Here is a 22,792-nt window from a genome sequence, read left to right as displayed (position 1 = left end):
CATTATTAGGTCTAATAAACACTGAAAATGGGTGACCTCATCCAAAGATATCTTCTCAGGCCACACATACAGTGGGTCTTATAGGCTAAGAATTTTGGAATTGAGTGGAGTCAGTCAACAAACATTTATTTAGCACCTACTATGTTGCAGGCACTGTGCTAAGCACTGGAGGTAAAAAGGCATAACACAAAACCTTCCCTCAAGGAGCTTACAATCTAAAGGGAGAAAATAACACATGAAAGGATGCAAAAGGTGGGGGTGAGAAGTGATAAAGAGGGCTCCTGGATTGGCCTGGTGGGATTTAGTCCATAGCAAGGCTAGGAAACTTGTGGCCTTGAGGCCACACTTAGCCTTCTAGGTCCTCAGGTGTGGACTTTTGATTGAGTCCAAGTTTTATAGAACAAATTTTTTTTTATGAAGGGGATTTGTTCTGTGAAGTCTGGATTCAGTCAAAGGTCCACACTTGAGGACCTAGAGGGCCACATGTGGCCTCAAGGACACAGGCTCCCCATCCTTGATCCAGAGGAATGCAGCTGGGTGGGAAATGGATAGAGGGTGTCCTCCTTAAATGGAAGTTCTAGGAAGAGCTTGGTGATATCTACCTTCCATCCTCTTCCAGTCACAGGGAGGGAGGGGCCTTAGAATCAGGGGGTACTGAGTAGGTGGGAGTTTCAGGGTTGATGTGATTTTGAAGACTGATGAGATTCTGGAGAGCATGATGGAAGGTAGAGGAGTTCATCCAGGTCAGAAATGAAGAAGGTAGATACAAAGTAGGATCTGAATGAATGTTTATTGAGGAGATATTCAATAACATTAAGCCTCCATTAGGATACTACGTGTATCTGAGGTGATAGTAAGAGGCTTTCCTCCCAACAAACTGACCTCTCCCTTCTACTCAACGTGGTGGTAGTGTTGTTACTGGCTATACCAATTTGACGTTTCCCTGGCTGCCTTTTTTAAATGCTGGCAGATTTATCCTCCCAAGGAGGTCTCTATATCTCCCTATTCTGCTTCATAAACAATAGTGGCTTTCCACTGCCTACAACATGAGACAAATTCCTTAGTGCAGCATCCAAAGCTCCCCACGAACACCTCCAGCCTCTTTTCCCAGGCTCATTCTCTTTGAAGTCTCAAGGGAATTCCAGCTCTTCCCAAGAAGGACATCACAAAGTGTCCTTGCTTTCATGAGTATATCCTTCCAGAATAACCTGGTAAATAGAATTAGTAAGACAGACCCTCAGCCTCTCATTGGACAATGGTCAGTCAGCTGCAGCCCAGATGTTCCCTTCCTCCATCCTTCCTTCCCTCTTCCTTCCTTTTCTCCCTCCCTCCCTTTGTCCCTTCCTTCCTTCATCTGTTTGTCTATTCCAAGACCTCTGCCCCATTCTGACCCTGTTCATATTCCATTCTGGACACCTCATTTTAGAAAGGAAATTAATAAATGAGAACATATTCAGAAGGGAATTGACAGATTGGGGGAGAGTCTGAAGAACTGACTAGATAATGATTAGTTGAAGATAAATGAAATATTGAGCCAGAAGAGAACACTGGGCATGGTTTCTACCTTCATGTATTTGAAAGGCTGTTAGAGAGAAGAAAGACTGAAATCATTCTATCTGAGCCAAAGCAAAAAAAACTAACAGCAAATAAGATCAGGGGTGTAGACTTCAGCTGACATATGGCAAAAATTCCCAGGAACAATGTATCCAGCACTGGAATCAGCTCTTTGATGGATCATATGTTTCTTTTCACTGAAAATCTTCAACATGGAGCTAGGTGGCCATTTCACTGAGAAGCTGTAGAGAGGATTCCTGTTTTGGTACAAGTTGGACCAGGTAACCTTGAATTCCTTATCAACCTGTAATGTCATTTTTATGAACCTTCCCATCACATGAGAGAACCAACTACTTTACATGCATTAGATGCCTCTGTGAGTTACCAGAGCCAAACAATCTTCAGCAGCCAATGTGACTAGGCTCATCCTAAGTTGTCAGCTGTACAGTTGATTGTGAGGCCTGTGTGTGAAGTCTTCTGTGTGGAAAGACCACCATAAAAAATCTCCAGCTTCCTAGTCTTTGAAAACTGAGGAACATGATGCCACAATGAGACAGTGGAGAAGGATTAGGGGGTTACTTGGCTTCTGAATCTCCATCTCTAATGGATGAAGCCTATGCCTCTCTCTGATATAGATGCTCAGAGAAGAGTCTACAGATCTCACTTGCAGGTAGAGATTTTTTTCCTTTTGAGGGCTAATATCATCATGAACATTCCATCAGAGCTGAGATCCACCCAAGGCGCAAGCCCCAGACTTCATCACATGCCATCTGCTAGGAAGCCACCTCTCATTGAAAGTGTCTCCAAAAGTAAGGAAGCTTCCACTGCCTAGCCTAGGACCTCATCTACATGTCTCTTAACTGGGCCTTTGGCTATAAGACTATTCTCTGTTTCATTATCAACCAACTAGCCAACATGGTTAAACCTAGGTGGATGCTCCAGACAGCTTCTGGGGACTAGGGGAAAAAAAGGAGATGAGAAGACAGCATGGTGGAGTGAGCCAGAGTAGGGTAAGCATGGCAAATATGCCCTTTTCTGGGCCTCAGTTTACCCTTCTGTGGAATAAGGGGATGTGGCTCCATGGTTTGTCTCTAGCTCTTGATTCTGAGAAATAAGTGCTTCATAGCTCTGACATTTAAGAAATCCTCATATGAAGTTTATTACAATAATATCTTAAATATCTTAAAGTAATATCTTAATATATCTTAAAGTAATTGATAAAGATATACACTATTTCAGGGGACTGCAGAATGGCTAGGCAGGTATAGCTTTCAGCCTTCAGGAGATAGTGCCCGACCTGCTTTTGCCATACCATCTGTTTCAAGTTAATTGTTCTCCACCAGTCTCTCCCCTGCTATTTCATCTCTCTGCTTCCTCCTGAGCCAATGTTCTGTCATGCATCAGGCAGGCTGACAAGCAGCAGAGGCCAGCTCCTCTCCTAGAGTAAGAAGGCAGTGGAAGAACTGGGAGGTCATTCTAGGAAGGTGGCCAGAAATGAAAATGACCAATTGTTAATAATTTCTAAAACTTTAATTGTTTACCCATTTGTGTGAAATGGAAGGAATGGTGGGCTGGGAGCTCAGAAAGGGGGATCCTGACCCTGCCACTAGCATTGGGGGAAAGTCTCTTCATCTTTCTGTGACTCAGTGTTTTTTTCCACTTTTTTTTTCAAAACAAGAGAAAAGAATGGAAAGAAATATTACAATTGATCATGCACTGTGGTTGTTCTGATTCCATTGATGGGCCATTATCATAAGGATACAGCAAACAAGAAGGCATACATCTTTTTGGACTGAATGGTGAAAGCTCATTTATTTGTAAAAGGAATTTTTTAAGAGTACACCTATTTGTCCAAGAATTGGCAAGTGGCTGAATAAATTATGGTACATTAATCCAAAGGAAGAGTTATGTTGTGTTGAGCAACGGAAATGTGACCCATGGAGGAAAAAGAAAAAAAAGAGAAAAAAGAACCAACTCAAGAGCAGAGAAACTCAGATGCTGAGAAATGAGAAACTGAAAGAACAGTCTGTTCATTGAATGAGACCCAATTAAAAAAGAAATGAAATGAAAAGCTAAGCCAACAAGTGCACTAGACCTTCCTCATCCCACTGGCAGCTTCGGGCAGAAATGCTGGGCAAATATGGTACTCAATTCAGGTCAGGTTTATGCGATGTTATTATTTTTTACAATCAAAACATAAAATTTGGATTTTATGGTTTTATTTGGAGATTAAGGCTATATTTTGTTTGTTTCTTTGTTCATATTTGTTGAGTGTTATGAGGTTTATAATAAACATTTATGTGCTTGTGTGTATACATATAAATAGATTATGTGTATCTGCATGTGTGTATTATATATAACTTGTTTTAAATGTGTGCATTATATATTATTTTATTTGAAAGTGTGCAACATATAAATTGTATGTGCATAGATAGATGCCTCAAGCTATATTGAAATAGCTAAGTACAGATGTGGAGATGGAGATTATAAATACAGATGTAGATATGTATGCTTAAAATAAATTATAAAGTGTTCAGGACCAAGGAGAATATAATTTCCATGATTATATTTTAATGTCTATCTATCTACATGTATATTTATAGTATTTATATACCTATCAATCTAGGATTCCAATTTCATCACTAAACTGAAACTACTCTCTCCGAAGTCACCAATGATGTCTGGTTGCAAAATCGAAAGCTCTGTTTTTTCAGGAACCATTTTTCTCAATTTCTCTTTGCTTTTGATGTTACTAACCACTCTCTCTCTCTAGATACTCTTCCCTTTCTGGGTTTTTGTGACACATCTCTCCTGCTTAACCCACTGCCTGTATGATTGTTCCAACTCATCCTCCTTTGTTGGCTTATCATGTAGATTGTACCCCCTACATGTGGGTGTTCCCCAAGGCTCTGTCCTGAGTCCTTTGCTCTCCTATCCCTATGTACTCTCTCTTGGAGACCTCATTATTTCCATTGGATTTAATTAGTTGATGATACCAAGATCCAACCTCAGTCTTTTCTCTGAGTTTCAGTTCGACATCACCGATTGCCTTTGGACTTTGAAACTGATGTGACAGAAATATCTCAAATTCCCCCCAAAGCCTCCTTTCCCCTCCCACAGCAGCATCACCCTTCTCCCAGTCACTCATCTTTATAATTTCAGTGTTATCCTTGACTTCACCCTCTCTCTCATGCCACATATCTCATCAGCTGACAAATCTTTCCTTTTTCCTTCACATTATCTCTTATACCTGACTCTTGTCTTCACTCACACAACTACCAATTTAGTTCAAGTCCTGATCACCTCTTACCAAGACAATCACCATAGCCTCTTCATTGGTCTCCCTGCCTGGAGGCTGTCCCCACTTCACTCCATCCTCCACTGTTACCAAATTATTCTCCTTCAGTGCTGTTCTGACCCTATCCCTCTCCTACTCAGTAAAATCCAAATGGCTCCTTATTTCCTGGGGGAAAAATATATATTCTTCTATTTGGCTTATAAAACTCTTCACAAGAACTTAGTCCCAACTTATCTTTCTTGACTTATTGGGCAGAACTCCTCCTGCTGCATTGTGTGATTCACCTCCACTGGCCTCTTTCTTCTTGGTAGGTAACACTTTGTCTCCCATCTCCATGCCTGACCATCTTCCACACCCAGAATGCATAGCTCCTCCTCCTCTTCACTTCTGACTCATGAAATCTTTTCTTCCTTCAAGATAGAACTCAAGTATCATCTTCTGCATTAAGCCTTTATGGATATCTCCAACTGCTAGTGTCCTCCTTCCCAAAATCACTAATATTTAGCTCATTTCTCTGTATTCTCTTTATATTTGTTCTGCTTATGCATATGTATTTCCATGTTGTCTTCCTTCTCTCCTCCCTTGCTAATACAGACTTTATCATTCCTTGTACCAATTCCCCAGAGCCTCTGCCAGTGCCTGTTACATCATGTTGGCTTCATAAATGTTTGCCAGGTTCACTGGAATTGAACTGAATCTGTCCTTCATATCACATTCATATCATTCCATTAGAAGTAATTTCCCTAAGTCCCATGTCTGACCATGACACTCCTAATCAAAAACTTCCAGTGGCTCCCTATTGTATCTAAGATAAAGTGCAAACTTCTGATCATGGTGTCCTAGTTCCTCCATGGTGTTACTTCAACCTTAATTTCTAAGAGTATCTCTCATTATTCCTGTTCAAATGTAAACCACACTTCACAATGAGCTCACAAGTCAGACAGTAAACAAGAACAAATTTGGTACTTAACATGTGCCAATAACTGTGCTAAATCCTGAAAATACGAAGGTAAGGGACAGGGTTATATTGCCCAGAGAGAATCCAGGCCAGATATCAAATTACTACAGTCTTAAGGCAGCAGGAGACGTTATCTACCTCTCTTTCCCTACCTGGGAATACAGAGCTGTCACTTCCTCAATCACCAGCAAGAAAGAAAGAAACTGATTGAGACACTTGACAATGTCTTTTTGTATGCACATTCAGTTAAGCAATCAATAAAAATACCTAGAAGTAAGCTGATAGGTAAACAGACATTCTCTACAGCCTTTAGAGTGGAAAGTGAGAAGGAAGAAGGGAAAGGAGGAGGGGGAAGTGCAACCCCACTAGTCCACATCACCATCAGCTTTCAGAAGCAGACTTATCCTGTAGCCAGGTGGGGTCCCCTGTAATGCTCTTAGGATAGGACTTTCATTGACCTGTCTCCTATCATAGTAAGAAAACGAAAAACACAGTCCCTGCCCTCAAGGATGTTACATCCTAATGGAAGAGATATACAAGTTACCAGGAACATTCAAGCTATATACAGAGTAGATGGAATAGCACCTGAAAAAAAAATGGCACTTTAAGAAGACAGGGGCAGGAAAAGACTCCTGGAAAATGTGAGGCTGGAGCTGAGTCTTGAAGGATGCCAGAGGAATAAAGTGGCAGAAGTGAAAAGGGACACTGTGGTAGGGATTGAGTGCAAAGACACAGTTATGAGCTAGAGTATTGTGTGTGATGAAGAGTAAGGAGGCCAGAAGAACTAGATTCTGAAGTGTGTGGGAGGAATAATGTGTGAGAAGGCTGGAGATGGCAAGAGGCCAGATGGTGCCAAACAGAGGTCTTTAATCTGCTGCTAAAGGGAATAAGGAGTCATTGGTGTTTACTTGGTAGCAGGAGAGGTGACATAGCCAGATCTGTAGTTCAGGAAAATCGCTTTGACAGGTGAGTGGAGGATACATTGGAGTAGAGAAAGACTTGAGTCAGCACAAATAAAAGGCTCTTGAAGCAGGGCAGGCATCTACATAGGTCAGAAGAAGGGGCTATGTATGGGAGATGTTCGAAGTTGGATGTGACAAGAAGTGACACCAAGCTCAGAGTAAGAGCGAGTGAGAAGTTGATGACACTGAGCTTGCAAGCTTTTGTGGGACTGGGGTGATGATGCTGTCCTTGACAGTAATAGGGGATTGGGGAAGAAGGAACAATGCTGAGATAAAATAATGAACTCTGTTTTGGACATGCCGCGATTCAGATGTCTACAAGCCATTTATTTTAAAATGTCATCAAAGGCAGTTTGTGAGTGAGACGGGAGTGAGATGGAAGTGAGACCTAAGTGAGACAGAAGTGGGACGGAAGCTCAGGAAAGAGGTCAGGGCTGGATATATGGATCTGGGAATCAGCTGACTAGAGAGGATAATTGAATGGATAGGAGATGATGAGTTTGCCACGAAATATAACATAGCATGAGAAGAGAAGTTGGACTAGGACAGAACCTTGGGAAAACCCCCCTGGTTAGTGATCATGACATGGATGAGGATCCAGCAAAGGAGCCTGAGAAGGAGCAGTCTGACAAGAAGGTAGAGAAACAAGAGAACAGTGTCAGGGAAGCCTAGAGAGGAGAGAGGATTCAGGAAAAGAGGGTGACCAATAGTGTTAAAGGCTGCAGAGATGAAGAAGGTTGAGGACTGAGAAAAGGCCAGTAGATTTGGCAATTTAAAAATGATTGGTAACTTTGGAAAGAGCAGTTCTGATTGAATGATGAGGTCACAAGCCAAACTGAAGAGAGTTTAGAAGACAAAGAGAAGAGACACAGGAGAAGCACATAGCTCATCCTGTGCTCTTGTACCTCTGGGCTTTTCTGAATACAATCTCTTATTTTGGGGTAGAGTCTGCCGCTACACACACACACACACACACACACACACACACACACACACACATGCACCCACCTCTAATAATCTGGATATTAACACTTTTCAGGCCACATCCTTCAAGAGCAGTTTACATGATGCCTCTTATAAAAGCTTTTCCTAAGGAATGTAAAAGGCAGGTTAAAAGGAAAGAGAAAAAAAGGAAAAAGCTGAGATCAATGACAAAGTTAGGGGAAAAGAGAAATGCTGTTACACAGAGAAAACAATTTGTTTCACTTATAAGATCACAAGTATCAGGCAAAGTCCATCTCTTCTGCCTTCTTCGTATCTGTGTAAAGAGGGGAGTGGGAGCAAAGAGAGCAAAATGTATAATGGCACATGATGAAGGTAAGTAAACAATTAACAATCATAAGTGAATGAGATAGACTCACCAATAAAGTAGAAGAAGACAGAAGAATGGATTAGAAAGCAAAATCAAACTTTATTTGGTTTCAGAGAAATACAAAGACTCGCAGAGTTAAAATGAGAGTTGAGGGAAAATAAGCTGAACTCAAAGATGTGGGATTAGCAATTATGATTTTGAATAAGGCTATGGTAAATGTAGATAAAATAAAAAGTGACAAGCATGGAAATTGCATTGTGCTATAGAAAATGAATCAATATTAATACTTACTATAGGTGCAACTAGGGGGGTGGAGCCAAGATGATGGCTGGAAAGCAGGGACTTCTTTAAGCTCCCTCCCAGGTCCCTCCAAAAACCTATAAAAATGGCTCTGAACAAATTCTAGAGTTGCAGAACCCACAAAATAGCAAAGGGAAGCAGGGCTGCAGCTCAGGACAGCTTGGATGGTCACTGGGAAGGGTCTATCACACGGAGCTGGAAGCGGAGCAGAGCACAGCCCAGCATGGGCCATGCCAGGATTGACCAGATGGGGAATCAGGCAGAACAGGCATAGCACCCTGAATCAGTGAGCTGTGGCAGTTGCCACAATTCTCAATCCACAAATGCCAAAGAGAACACAGAAGGTTACTGGGAAAAGCTGTTGGAATAGACTGAAAGGAGTTCTGGGTTGGCCACCACCCTGGGGGCAGTGGAGGTGGTGAAGCTATGAGGCTGCTTCCAGAGCTACAGCTGCAGTGGCCTTGGGCCCCAGGCCCACCTGGTGGGAGGAATTAAGTGGTGAATTAGAGCAGGAGTGCAAAGCCTTCTTTGCCCTGCCTGGATCTAGGCCTCAATCCTGGTTGGCGGTTCTGGGGGGAGAAGGAAAACTGGTGTGGCAAAGCTTGCTGTGTAGAAATAGCTCTGAAAATAGCAGCACAGCCCCTCAAACTTGGGGCAAAGCACTCTCTACTCTACAAGCAGTTGTACCCCGATAAAAAGCTCAAGGGTCAAGTAGTTGGCTGGGAACATGGCCAGGCAGTGAAAATGGTCTCAGATTCAGACTCAGACTTTGGAATCTTTCTTTGGTGACAAAGAAGACCAAAACATACAGCCAGAAGAAGTCAACAAAGTCAAAGAGCCTACACCAAAAGCCTCCAAGAAAAATAAGAATTAGTCTCAGCCCATGGAAGAGCTCAAAAAGGATTTGGAAAAGCAAGTAAGAGAAGTAGAGAAAAAATTGGGAACAGAAATGAGAGTGATGTGAGAAAACCATGAAAAACAAGTCAATGAGTTGCTAAAGGAGACCCAAAAATACTGAAGAAAATAACACCTTAAAAATAGATTAACTCAAATGGCAAAAGAGCTCCAAAAAGCCAATGAGGAGAAGAATGTTGTGAAAGGCAGAATTAGCCAAATAGAAAAGGAGGTCCAAAGGACAGAAACAAAGAAATGAAAAAATGGAAGACAATGTGAAATATCTCATTGGAAAAACCACTGACCTGGAAAATAGATCCAGGAGAGATAATTTAAAAATTATGATGAAAGAAAGATCCTAGATATCATCTTTCAAGAAATTATCAAGGAGAACTGCCCTGATATTCTGGAGCCAGAGTGCAAAACAGAAACTGAAAGAATCCACCCATCACCTCCTGAAAAAGATCTCAAAAAGAAAACTCTTAGGAATATTGTTGCCTAATTCCATAGCTCCCAGATCAAGGAGAAAAAACTTCAAATAGCCAGAAAGAAACAATTTGAGTATTGTGGAAACACAATCAGGATAATACAAGATCTGGAAGCTTCTACATTAAGGGGTTGAAGGGTTTGGAATATGATATTCCAGAGGTCAATGGAGCTAGGATTAAAACCTAGAATCACCTACCCAGCAAAACTGAGTATAACATTCCAAGGAAAAATATGGATTTTCAATAAAATAGAGGACTTTCAAGCTTTCTCGATGAAAAGACCAGAGCTGAATAGAAAATTAGACTTTCAAACACAAGAATCAAGAGAAGCATGAAAAGGTAAACAAGAAAGAGAAATCATAAAAGACTTACTAAAGTTGGACTGTTTTGTCTACTTTCCTACCTGGAAAGATGATGTGTGTAATTCATGAGACCTCAGTATTATGGGAGCTGAAGGGAATAGATAGATAGATAGATGTCACAGTGTGAGTTGAATATGAAGGGATGATATCTAAAAATAATCAAATTAAGGGATGAGAGTGGAATATATTGAGAGAAGGAGAAAGGGAGAGATAGAATGGGGTAGCAAGGTTGCAAGAAAAAGCAGTTCATTGGAAGGGAAGAGGGGGCAGGTGAGGAGGAATGAGTGAATCTTGCTCTCATCGGATTTTGCCTGAGGAGGGAATAACATACACATTCAATTTGATATCTTACCCCACAGGAAAGGAGGAGGAAGGGCATAAAAAAGAGGGGGATGATAGAAGGGATGGCAGATAAGGGGAGGAGGTAATCAAAAGAAAACACTTTTGAAAAGGGACAGTGTCAAGGGATAAAATTGAATAAAGGGGGACAGGATAGGAGGGAACAAAATGTATTTAGTCTTTCACAACTTGGGTGTCATGGAAGGATTTTATGTAATGATACATGTGTGGCCTATGTTGAATTGCTTGTCTTCTTAGGGAGGGTGGGTGGGGAGGGAAGAGAGGAGAGAATTTGGAACTCAAAGTTTTAAAAGCAGATGTTCAAAAAAAAAGTTGTTTTTGCATGCAACTGGGAAATAAGATATACAGGCAATTGGTCATAAAAATCTACCTTACCCTACAAGAAAGTAAGGAAAAAGGGGGTGGGGGGAGTGGGGTGACAGAAGGGAGGGCTATCAGAATATATGCCATCTTGGAGTGGCAGAGCGTAGAAATGGGGAGAAAATTTGCAATTCAAAATCTTGTGGAAATCAACGCTGAAAACTAAAAATATTAAATAAATAATAATAATAAAATACATAGTTGCAACTAATATTATTAAATAATTCTAAACACTTAAAGTAAAAAGTTAATTTAATTAGAGGGAGAAAAGTTTTCAAAAGAAAATAATAATAGGGCAAATCAATGCACCCCTTTCATATTTATAGAAAGATAACCAAAAGAAAAACAAAGAAGTAAGTTGAGGACCTACATGGGAATTTAGAAAAATTAGAGATGATAGACCTCTGGGAGTTACTGAATATGAGTAGAAAGTAATTTACATAATTATCAGCTTTAATTTTTAAAAGATGACATTGTATTGTGGCATAAAGATGGCAGCCGAAAGTAGACAGCAGAGATAATAAATTCATTATTTATTGATCATGATAACATTAAATCCATCTGACCTGTTGATCTTTCTCCCCTCTCTCTGTTTCTTTCTCTCCTTGTCTCTGTCTGTTCTCCTCTCTCCTCCTTCTTTTACCCTTTTCACCATCCTTTCCTCTCCTCACCCCTCCCCTCCCCTTCTCTCTCTCTCTCTCTCTCTCTCTCTCTCTCTCTCTCTCTCTCTCTCTCTCTCTCTGTCTCTGTCTTTGTCTCTCTGATTTCAGTTCTGAGATTCACATTTTAGGAAGAGCAGTAATAAGTGCAAGCACATTCAGAAGAAGAGACTGGAGCCCTGGCCATAGCATAATCATGTTTAGACAATAAAAGACAAGATATGGGACATGTTTAATTTTTCTAGGTATCCGAAGGGCTGCCACATGGAAAAAGAATTAGACTCAATCTCCTTGGCCATCAGAGGGCAAAACTAGAAATCCCTGCATGCTGAATTAGTCCTATGCAAAATGAGGGATCTGCACTAAATGCCCTTGAGATCCTTCCCACCTCTAGTTGTAGGTGACTGTTTGGAGCTCCAGACAGCAGAGTGAAGAACCAGTGGGGTTATCCTCATTTATGGTCTTCAAAGCAGAAGCAGACGGCCACTTTGTGTAATATTTGATTTTGTTTTGGTTTTTGGAGTCATGGTTCCCTTGATATTTGGTCTGATGAAGCCAAGAGACCCCTTCTCAGCACCACATCTATATTTAATTAATTAATTATTAATTTTGGAGGCAATCACGGTTAAGTGACTTGCCCAGAGCACACAATTAGTAAATGTCTGAGGCCCTGTTTAAATTCAGGTCCTCCTAACTCCAGGGCTGTTGTTTTATCTACTCTACTCAGCATCAGATTTCCAAATGCATACAATAAAATCCAGTGGATTGCAAAGGAAATTAATTGTATTGAAAGGCAGTTATCCATATTTATCTTTTTAGAATCAAGTCCATGGACCCCAGGTTGAGAACTCCTGCTTTAAAAAATGAGTAGAAATATAAAGGGTTGAAGGGCAGGGGGTCATGAGACATCTCATGGCTGAGGAAATGGAGTGAGCCAAATTAGGGAGACATGGGAAAGAGTAGAGTATATTAGGGGCACATAGAGGGGTCCAGTTTGGCTGGAGGGCAAAATGATGGCTGAAGGGCTAGATAAAACTACAAAGGTGGGGTGCCTGATTGATATGTGCCTTCAATGTCAAGCAAAGGAGATTGGAGGTAAGCTGGTAGACAAGAGATTAATGATAAGCTAGAACGAGTGTCCTACTTCTCTCTCTATGACTTCATGCATTCTTCTTTCCTCTCTTCTCCTCTTCCTCTCTTCCCTCAAAAAACATGACTTCACCTACAGCAGACCAGGCTCCCTCCAAACCCCAAAGATCTCTTTGCCCCTTGGCTGTTTTTTATTCCTTTCTTTTTGAATAATCAATTGTTCTAGCCTTTCCCTGGCCTGGAGACTTGATTTACAGACAATCCTTAATCACCAGTCCAAACCTGCTGATTTCCCCTGGCATCACCACTTGTGACTGGTTTCTTTTCAAAACTCTCTCTGCTGAAGTGACCTTATCCCTTACAACAGAACAGAACATTTTGAACACAATTAAACAGAAGTTTAAGGAAAAATAAACACTTTTTTTCATTAAGAAAAAATTTAACAAACTCGCAAAAGTGAGAAGCCAGAGACAGCCAGGAGTGAGTTTCCTGGCACAGACTCAAACACTTGCAGATCAGAGAAAGGAAAGAGTCTCCTGATCTTCTATTAAATAATATCTAGAGTCCCTACATAATAACAGTTTGGTGTTCTACCACCATGAGAACTAGGAAGGTCTTCCTGACACTAAAGCAGAGGGTTCCCTGCTCAGATACTTGAAGGGCTGACCCATGAAAAGCTCTGTGACCCTAAGCAAGTCACTTAACTGTGCCTCTATTTCCTAATCTGTAAAATGAGCTACAGAAGGAAATGACAAACTACTCTAGTATCATTGCCAAGAAAACCCCAAATACAGTCACAAAGTCAGACAGGACTGAAAAGCAAATGAACACTTTTTCTGTTTAGTAGCACAAGCTGGAACCTATGAAAAAAGGCTTAACCTTGCTCTGTGTGGCCCCAGAGGACACAATGAGGAGCGAAGAAGATGTCAATTAAGGCTCAAGGGCAGACATTACTTGCTAACAATGCCCGCTTTCCCTGCTAGTTCTCTGAATTTTCTTAACCCATCCAGCTCAGTCCTGCCCCTCCCCAGCCCCTGCCCTTCTCTTCCTTCCCATTCCATTGTGCCCCCTGGAATCTTTGATCCATCAGTAAGAAATGCCCATTCATCATCCATTGAGAGGCGGCATTACACAGTGCATAGGTGTCAGGAAGTCAAAAAGCACTGTTCCAATCTAGCCTCAGATACTTGGGACCTTAGACAAATAAGCAGAGATGTCAGTACCTTCATGTCTTCCTCTACCCCAAACCCCTGCTTATTGTACTTGTAGACTTCAATATTCAAGTCGATATTGCCTAGATAGTCAGGTACAATGGAAAGAACATTGACTCTGGAGTCAGAAAACCTGAGTTCAAACTCTGCCTCTGACATTTCCCAACCATAAAAACTTGGAGAAGTCATTTATCTCTCCCGGGCCTTAGTTTCTTCATCTGTAAGGTGAGGACTTTGGGCTAGATGGCTTCTGGGGCCCCATCAGTTTGGGATCTATAATCCAATAATCATCAACCTTCTCAATGCCATGACATATTCTCCCTTAGGCATCCATAGGATCAGTCATCATCCATCATGACTATGTGCCTATGGGATTTTGAATTTTGAAATCCATTTCTCTTAGCACAACCCCCTGATTTCTCCCTCTGAAATTACTTTTATCTTCATGATGGCCCCCAGTCTTCCCATCTGTCCGCATTTCCCTGTTCTTTCAGATCAGCACTCCTATTCTGGCCTCATTTTCTGCCCTTTAAAATTTTAATCCAGTAGGTGTGTGTGTGTGTGTGTATGTGTGTGTATATATATATATATACATGTATATATGTATATATGTGTATATATGTATATGTACACACATATATACACATATATGCATATACAGACATACATACATGCGCATACATATATATGTACATATACAAACATAACTATAGGAATATACACATACATATACACACACAACTTATATATATTTGTATAGCTATACACTGTCCTTTCCTCCAGAATTGCGTGCTTCCCAGTGCTATTTCCACTCAGATTTTGCCAAATCTCACACTTGGAACCATCAGCCATCTCCATTTGTATTCATGAGTTGATAGACATTACTGGAGAAAGACACACAACTCTGCTACCTAAGTCCACTGCAGGCTGACACTTCTAAGCTTCACTAGTCCATTACTATTGCATAGAAATGCTTTTATTATTCTTTAACTCTAACACTCCCTGAAATGACTTTCCAAACCTCCTTTCTCTTCAAGTCCCTTACATGACCCTTTATTCTATCCCTCTCAGAAGAGGACCTCACCTCCTTCTTCAATGAGTAAAGAAAGACATTTTCTAGTGAGATACTTCTTCTCTATCCCATGATATGAGCCAGCCTCTTGTCCTACCTCTCCCTCCTGAATTCAGTCTCTGAAGAAGATTTGGCCCTCTACTTTTCTAAGAACAATTCCTTTGTTGTTCCGTTGATCCTATCCTGCCCCATGTCACTGAAATACAGCCTTTCAGAGTTAGAAGGGATCTAAATGGGCACCTACTCCAATCTCCAGAACAAAAATTTCCTGTACAAGGTAACCAACAAATGGACATCAAGCCTTTGTTCAAAAACCTCCAGTGAGGAGAAACCCAATTCACTTTGCAGATAGCTCTTGTTGGGAAGTTTTGTTTGTTTGCTTGCTTCTTTTCCTTTATATAATGTCTTAATGTGCTGCTTTGAAACTTTCATTAATTTCATCTAGCTCTGCCCTCTTGGGTCCAAGAAGGACAGAGCTAATCCATTTTCTTTTTTTTTCTTTTTTTTCCCATTCAATTTTTTTTATTTAATATATTTGGTTTTCAGCATTGATTTTCACAAGAGTTTGAATTACAAATTTTCTCCCCATTTCTACCCTCCCCCCCCCCACTCCAAGATGGCATATATTCTGGTGGCCGGGTTACCCAGTCAGCCCTCCCTTCTGTCACCCCACTCCCCTCCCATCCCCTTGTACTTTCCTTTCTTGTAGGGCAAGATAAATTTCTACGCCCCATTGCCTGTGTATTTTATTTTCTAGTTGCATGCAAAACTTTTTTTTTTGTTTTTGAACATCTGTTTTTAAAACTTTGAGTTCCAAATTCTCTCCCCTCTTCCGTTCTCTCCCACCCTCCCTAAGAAGTCAAGCAATTCAACGTAAGCCACATGCATATCATTATGTATAACTCTTCCACAATACTCATGTTGTGAAAGACACTATAATTTGCTCCTTCCTAACCTATCCCCCTTTTGGAATTTTCTCCCTTGACCCTGTCCCTTTTCGAATGTGTTTGTTTTTGATTGCCTCCACCCCCATCTGCCCTCCATTCTATCATCGCCCCCACCTTTTTATCTTCTTCCTCCTTTTTCCTGTGGGGTAAGATACTCAATTGAGTATGTATGGTATTGCCTCCTCAGGTCAAATCTGATGAGAGCAAGATTCACTCATTCCCCCTCACCTGCCTTCTCTTCTCTTCCTACAGAACTGCTTTCTCTTGCCACTTTTATGCGAGATAATTTACCCCATTCTATCTCTCCCTATTTCCCTCTCTCAATATATTCCTCTCTCATCCCTTAATTTGACTTTATTTCTTTTATATATCTTTCCTTCATCTTCAACTCACCCTGTGCCTGCTCTCTCTCTCTCTCTCTCTCTAAATATATATCTATATATCTATATATATATATATATATATATATACACACATACACATACATATATACATACACACTCACATATACATACATATATATATATATATATATATATACATAAACATACATATATATGCATATTCCCTTCAGCTACCCTAATATTGAGGTTTCATGAATCATACACATCATCTTTCCATGTAGTAATGTAAATAAAACAGTTCAACTTTAGTAAGTCCCTTGCAATTTCTTTTTCTTGTTCTTTTTCTTGATTACCTTTTCATGCTTCTCTTGATTCTTGTGTTTGAAAGTCAAATTTTGTATTCAGCTCGGGTCTTTTCACTGGGAAAGCTTGAAAGTCCTCTATTTTATTGAAAATCCTTATTTTGCCTTGGAGCATGATACTCAGTTTTGCTGGGTAGGTGATTCTAGGTTTTAATCCTAGCTCCATTGACCTCTGGAATATCATATTCCAAGCCCTTTGATCTCTTCATGTAGAAGCTTCTAGATCTTGGGTTATTCTGATTGGGTTTCCACAATACTCAAATTGTTTCTTTCTGGCTGCTTGCAGGATTTTCTTCTTGATCTGGGAGCTCTGGAATTTGGTGACAATATTCCTAGGAGATTTCTTTTTGGGATCTATTTGAGGAGGCGATTGATGGATTCCTTCAATTTCTATTTTGCCCTGTGGCTCTAGAATATCAGGGCAGTTCTCCTTAATAATTTCTTGAAAGATGATATCTAAGCTCTTTTTTTGATCATTGCTTTCAGGTAGTCCAATAATTTTTAAATTACCTCTCCTGGATCTATTTTCCAGGTCAGTGGTTTTTCCAATAAGATATTTCACATTGTCTTCCATTTTTTCATTCCTTTGTTTCTGTTTTATAATATCTTGATTTCTCATCAAGTCACTAGCTTCCACTTGTTCCAATCTAATTTTTAAGATAGTATTTTCTTCAGTGGTCTTTTGGACCTCCTTTTCCTTTTGGCTAATTCTGCCTTTCAAGGCATTCTTCTCATTGGCTTTTTGGAGCTCTTTTGCCATTTGGGTTAGTCTATTATTTAAAGTGTTGTTTTCTTCAGTATATTTTTCAGTATTTTTTGGGTCTCCTTTAGCAAGTCATTGACTTGTTTTTCATGGTCTTCTTGCATCCTTCTCATTTCTCTTCCCAAATTTTCCTCTCCTTCTCTAACTTGCTTTTCCAAATCCTTTTTGAGCTCTTCCATGGCCTGGGACCAGTTCATGTTTTTCTTGGAGTCTTTTGTTGTAGGGTCTTTGACTTTGTTGACTTCTTCTGGCTGTATGTTTTGGTCTTCTTTGTCAAGAAGACCAAAGATTCCAAAGTCTGAGACTGAATCTGGGTGCGTTTTCACTGCCTGGCCATATTCCCAGCCAACTAATCTGACCCTTGAGTTTTTCAGCGGGGTATGACTGCTTCTAGAGTTAAGAGAACTATGTTCCAAGCTTTGCGGGATGCACCAGCTCTGCCACACCAGCACTTCTCCTTCCCCAAAAGCCCCCAACCTGGACTAGACTTAGATCTTCAGCAAGCTCTTCACTCCTGCTTGGATCCGCCACTTAATTCCTCCCACCAGGTGGGCCTGGGGCCGAAAGCAACTGCAGCTGTAGTTCTGTAGCTGCCCCACCTCCACTTCCCTGGGGGCGGTAGCCAAACTGCGAACTCCTTTTTTCACTCTGTCCCCAGTAGCTTTTCCCACTAACCTTCTCTGTTGTCTTTGGTGTTTGTGGGTTGAGAAGTCTGGTACCTGCCCTAGCTCACTGATTCAGGGCACTAGGGCACGCTCTGCCCATCTCCTGGTCTCGTTGGTCTGCACCACCCATGCTGGACTCTGCTCTGCTCAGCTCTGCTCCCAGCTCCATGCAGGATAGACCTCACCCAGGGACCATCCAGTCTGTCCTGGGCTGGAGCCCTACTTCCCTCTGCTATTTTGTGTGTTCTGCAGTTCTATAATTAGTTAAGAGCCATTTTTATAGGTTTTTGGAGGGACTCGGCAGGGAGCTCACACTAGTCCCTGCTTTCCAGCCACCATCTTGTACATTAGCGAGCTAATCCATTTTCGAATTGAATACCCTACAAATCCTCCTAGACATCTATGATGCCTCTCCACCCAGGCTAACCATCCTCAATTTCTCTGGGAATTTTCTTCTGGGATCATTTACCTTACTCTACCATCTTTAACCTTTCCCTTGCCATTGGCCTCTTCCCTGTTACCTGTGAACATGATCAGGTAATTTTCCTCCTTTGCCCTCCCTCCTTTCTTGAACTAGATTTGTGATTTCATAGGGAGAAATAACCATCCACTAACGGTAATTGACAATTCTCCTCTGATTTTGAGTCTTGAAGAGGTGTCTGCATCCTTAAAACAAAACAAAACGGCTCTTCCTCTTCCCTTGAGTCATCCTAGGTAATCATTTAAAATAGTGAGGTACTCTCTTGATCCAGAGAACCCCACAAAATCATGCAAGTCAAGGGGTTCAAATCTCCGGGTCCACTTCAAGAACACCCGTGAAACAGCCCAAGCTATCAAGGGCATGCATATCCGAAAAGCTACCAAGTATTTGAAAGACGTCACATTGAAGAAACAGTGTGGTCCCTTCCGTCGGTATAATGGTGGAGTTGGCAGGTGTGCCCAGGCTAAGCAGTGGGGTTGGACACAGGGTCGCTGGCCCAAAAAGAGTGCTGAATTCTTGCTGAATATGCTTAAAAATGCAGAGAGTAATGCAGAACTGAAGGGTTTGGATGTGGATTCTCTTGTCATTGAGCATATCCAGGTTAACAAGGCTCCCAAAATGCGATGGCGTACTTACAGGGCTCATGGTCGAATCAACCCATACATGAGTTCTCCTTGCCATATTGAGATGATGCTCACTGAACAGGAACAAATTGTTCCTAAACCAGAAGAGGAGGTTGCTCAAAAGAAAAAGATATCCCAGAAGAAAGTGAAGAAAGAAAAGCTTATGGCACGGGAGCAAATAATGACATTAGAGTGCAAATAAAAAGCGAAATGAAAACATTTGTTACAGTAAAAAAACAAAACAAAACAAATTACTTCACTTCCCTCCGTGATCACTGAAAGTTGTTGGCTTAGATCTCTTCTTACTTCCTCAGCCTAACCCAGAGAAGAGTCATCTACACTCCCTGACTCCACTTCCCCATCACTGGCTTCTCAGCCCCATGTAATTTTGCTTCTGGACCTGATGGCTCTATTTAAACCTCTCTGTAAGGTTACCAGGAATCTCTAGACTGCTAAATCAAGTGGCCTTTTCTCAATCCTAATTCAACTTAACATGTATGCAATTATAGACACCTAGAGAAAGTATAGTAAGTGGCAGAGGAAACAGTACTACACTGGTTATCTTCACATCCAATCTTTGCCATAAGCTTACAAACCCAGGATAATTCACTTACCTTTTCTAAGTCTCAGTTTCCACTTCTTTAAAATGAGGGAGCTGGACTATATGACCTCTATGGCCTCTCTTCTAGCTCTTTATCTATGGTTCTATGTCTCTCTCCTCCATGGCATTCTATTCTCCCTTGGATCCCACCACATTACTTTTGCATGATTTCCTACCTCTTTTAACACACCTCCATTTCCTTTACTGAAACATGCATATAGATCCTGCTCCCTAAATGTGAGTTCCCCTCACTTCCAGCCTTTGGTCTGGATCTTCTTTTCATGCCTTACCACAGTCTATCTCATGAAATTTCTTCTCTTTCCGTAAGTTCAACTATCAACTCTACATAGGTGACATGAAAGCCCTCCATGTCTACATGTCAGGTCATGATCTCTCTCTTGAGTTCTAATGCTTCTTGAATATCTCCATCAGGTGTGTCATCAATATTTTAAACTCAAGTCATGTAAAAGGAACTCATTATCTTCTTCCTAACCTCCTTAAATTATTCCTCTTCTCCAAACTTCCTTTTTCTGGTATGAGTGCCACCATCATTCCATGCACCTAAGTTGGCTACCTCAGAATGATCCTAGACTCTGCTTTTTCCCTCATCCCTGATCTACAATCAGTTGTCATAGCTTGTCAATTTTGTCTACACACCGTATCTCACAGGTGTTCCCTTCTATCTATTCAAATACCTGCTGAACTAGTTCTGACCCTTACTGTCTTTTATCTGGATAATTGGAAGAGCCTGATAAGTGGTCCTCTTGTGTCCAGGCTCTTCACTTCTGCCATCTATCTACCACCATCAAATTAATCAGGTTACAGCCATATCACTCTCCTGCTCAAAGACTACTACTGGCTCTAGAGTCTCTAGGATGAAAAACAACTCTTCATCCTTACATTGAAAGCCCTTGTCAATATGGCTTCCTTTCAGATGTATTTCCTATTATCTATACCTCCACATCAGCCATCCTATGTCCCAGGCACACTAGAGACTCAGCATCAGCTGAATGGTTGCCTCCTTCGTGAAGCCTTTTCTGATTTACCCTCATGGCCAAATCATAAGAGTTGTCTCACTCTATATGGACATATTGTGTCCCACCACTCCATAGTGGGATGTGAGCTCCCTGAGGGCAGTAGTTGTTCCATTTTGGTGGTTGTGTTCCTAGTGCTTTGCAGATTAGGTGTGTACTCAATAAATAGCTGATAAATCAGGGCTGTGTAAGATGGTTTGCTTCAAAAGGTAGTGAGGTCATCATTTAAGGTATTCAAGCAAAGACTTTAAGACCACTTCTCAAGGTGCTATTGAGATTTTTAAAATTCAGATATAGATTGGACTTGAGGCCCTCTGAGGGCCCTTCCAACTACAATATTCTTGATTCTATAGTTTATTTCCATCATACCCATGATTTATCCTCAGAGAAAGCACCACAGCTCAAAACCATCTACACAATGGTCTTTCATCTCCTCAATGATAGTTATTAAGACCTCCTCCTTCCTTTTGCTCACCCTCCCCCATCAACAACACCCAGATTCCACTTGTCCCCATTAAGTGACTTCAATTGCAGAACTGGTTAGCATGACACACTCTCAAGGGCCAGACGTCTCACTCTCCATGAAGTGGAGAGTCAAGGGGGAAATCTGAAAGGAATAGAAAAAAAAGAAAAACCTCAATTCATAATCAGAGCTTTGAACAAGGCCACAAATCTCCAACATACATTATTATCCTCCTCAGACAACTCCAAGACCATACTTTATCCTCCACAATAAGTCTTACCGTAATGATACCTTCCAACTGTCAGACATCTTTCAAAAAGACAGACATCATCTAACATAATGCTGACGATGAGGGGGCAGAGAGGAATATGGCAAATTGCAAGGTAAAAATGGGCCCTTTTCATATCTCTGAAGGATGAAAATATTCTACAATTACCAAAAGCACACAAAAGATCAAACTGTGTTTTTAAAAAATCGACCATGCCCGAATGCTCTCTAGAAAAGAATGAGTGGAAAAGGGAAGATGGGAGAGACAGCTGCTAACTGTGCATTGGCAAGAGGGTGAGAGGGAAGGGGGTGTTGGGACAACATTCTCTTTTCAATAAATTGAATGGGGGAGTCAGATGTTTTGAAATGAACAATGTCTTTTTCTATATAACTAAAAGTGACATCTTAACCACCTAGGATACGGTAAGGACAATATCTGAGATATAGAAATTAAGTGTAGGCTGAGTGTCTGTTGGTGACAAAAATAAAAGCTGGAGAAAATAGTCATATCCATGGTTTCCATTCAACTAAAGGGATTGATAATGTGGCTAGACTCACAGGATGGAAATCAACCATTAAGACACACTAAAGATGATTTGATTCTTGAGATGGCAGATCCAGTGTCTGTGTGAAGTGAGCCATTTACAGATGGATAAACATTTATCAGCAAGCTCATGAACCTCATGATACAGCATTAAGCTAGAAATCAAAGAACTCAGATTAGAACATGGCTTGAGCCTTGGAGCCTCAGCTTTCTCTCCTGTAAAATGGGGATAATAATCTCTGACCTGCTTCTCTCCCAGACCTGTTACAGGGATCCAATTAAAGACTTTATGTTGAAGTGCCTTGTAAATCATGACCCCCTCTACAAGTGAAAGGACTTATTCTCTCTCCCCTCTCCCTTATACTCATCATCATTATCATCATCATGTGATGAAAAGAATGTTAAGCTTAAAGTCAAAGTCAAAGTCTTTAAATTAAATTAAATTAAATTTAATTAAAGTTAAAGTCAAAGACTTGGGGTTCAAATCCTGGATTTCTTATTTACTGCCTCTAACTAGGCATTAAGCCTCTCTGGGCCTGTTTCCTTATTTGTAAGATGAAAAGGATTGGACTGCATGGCCTCTAAGGTACCTTCCTGCTCTAGGTGGATGACTGTATAATAATGATCACTAGTGTTTGTTGTATTATGAACAGGAATCCCATGCACAAACCACAGGTGGGATCCTCATCACCCCTGTTACTGTGCACACATGCACAGGTATGGGTTGGACTATCTCACCTCTGCACTGCTGAATCCCAGAATCCTGGGCCTGCAAAGGAACTCAAAATGTGTCTAGTTTAAACTATTCATGTACACATG

General features: G+C 41.0%; 1 pseudogene; it reads left to right on the top strand.

Moving 5' to 3' along the window:
* Window positions 1-8,073: 8,073 nt before the first annotated feature.
* On the top strand, window positions 8,074-19,343 carry LOC118851400 (annotated as a pseudogene).
* The last annotated feature ends 3,449 nt before the right edge of the window (window positions 19,344-22,792 follow it).

Source organism: Trichosurus vulpecula, chromosome 5 (genome assembly GCF_011100635.1).
Source record: "Trichosurus vulpecula isolate mTriVul1 chromosome 5, mTriVul1.pri, whole genome shotgun sequence".
Classification (NCBI taxonomy): domain Eukaryota; kingdom Metazoa; phylum Chordata; class Mammalia; order Diprotodontia; family Phalangeridae; genus Trichosurus; species Trichosurus vulpecula.
The sequence above is the reverse complement of the archived record's forward strand: the minus strand, read 5'-3'. Positions and strand labels throughout refer to the sequence as shown.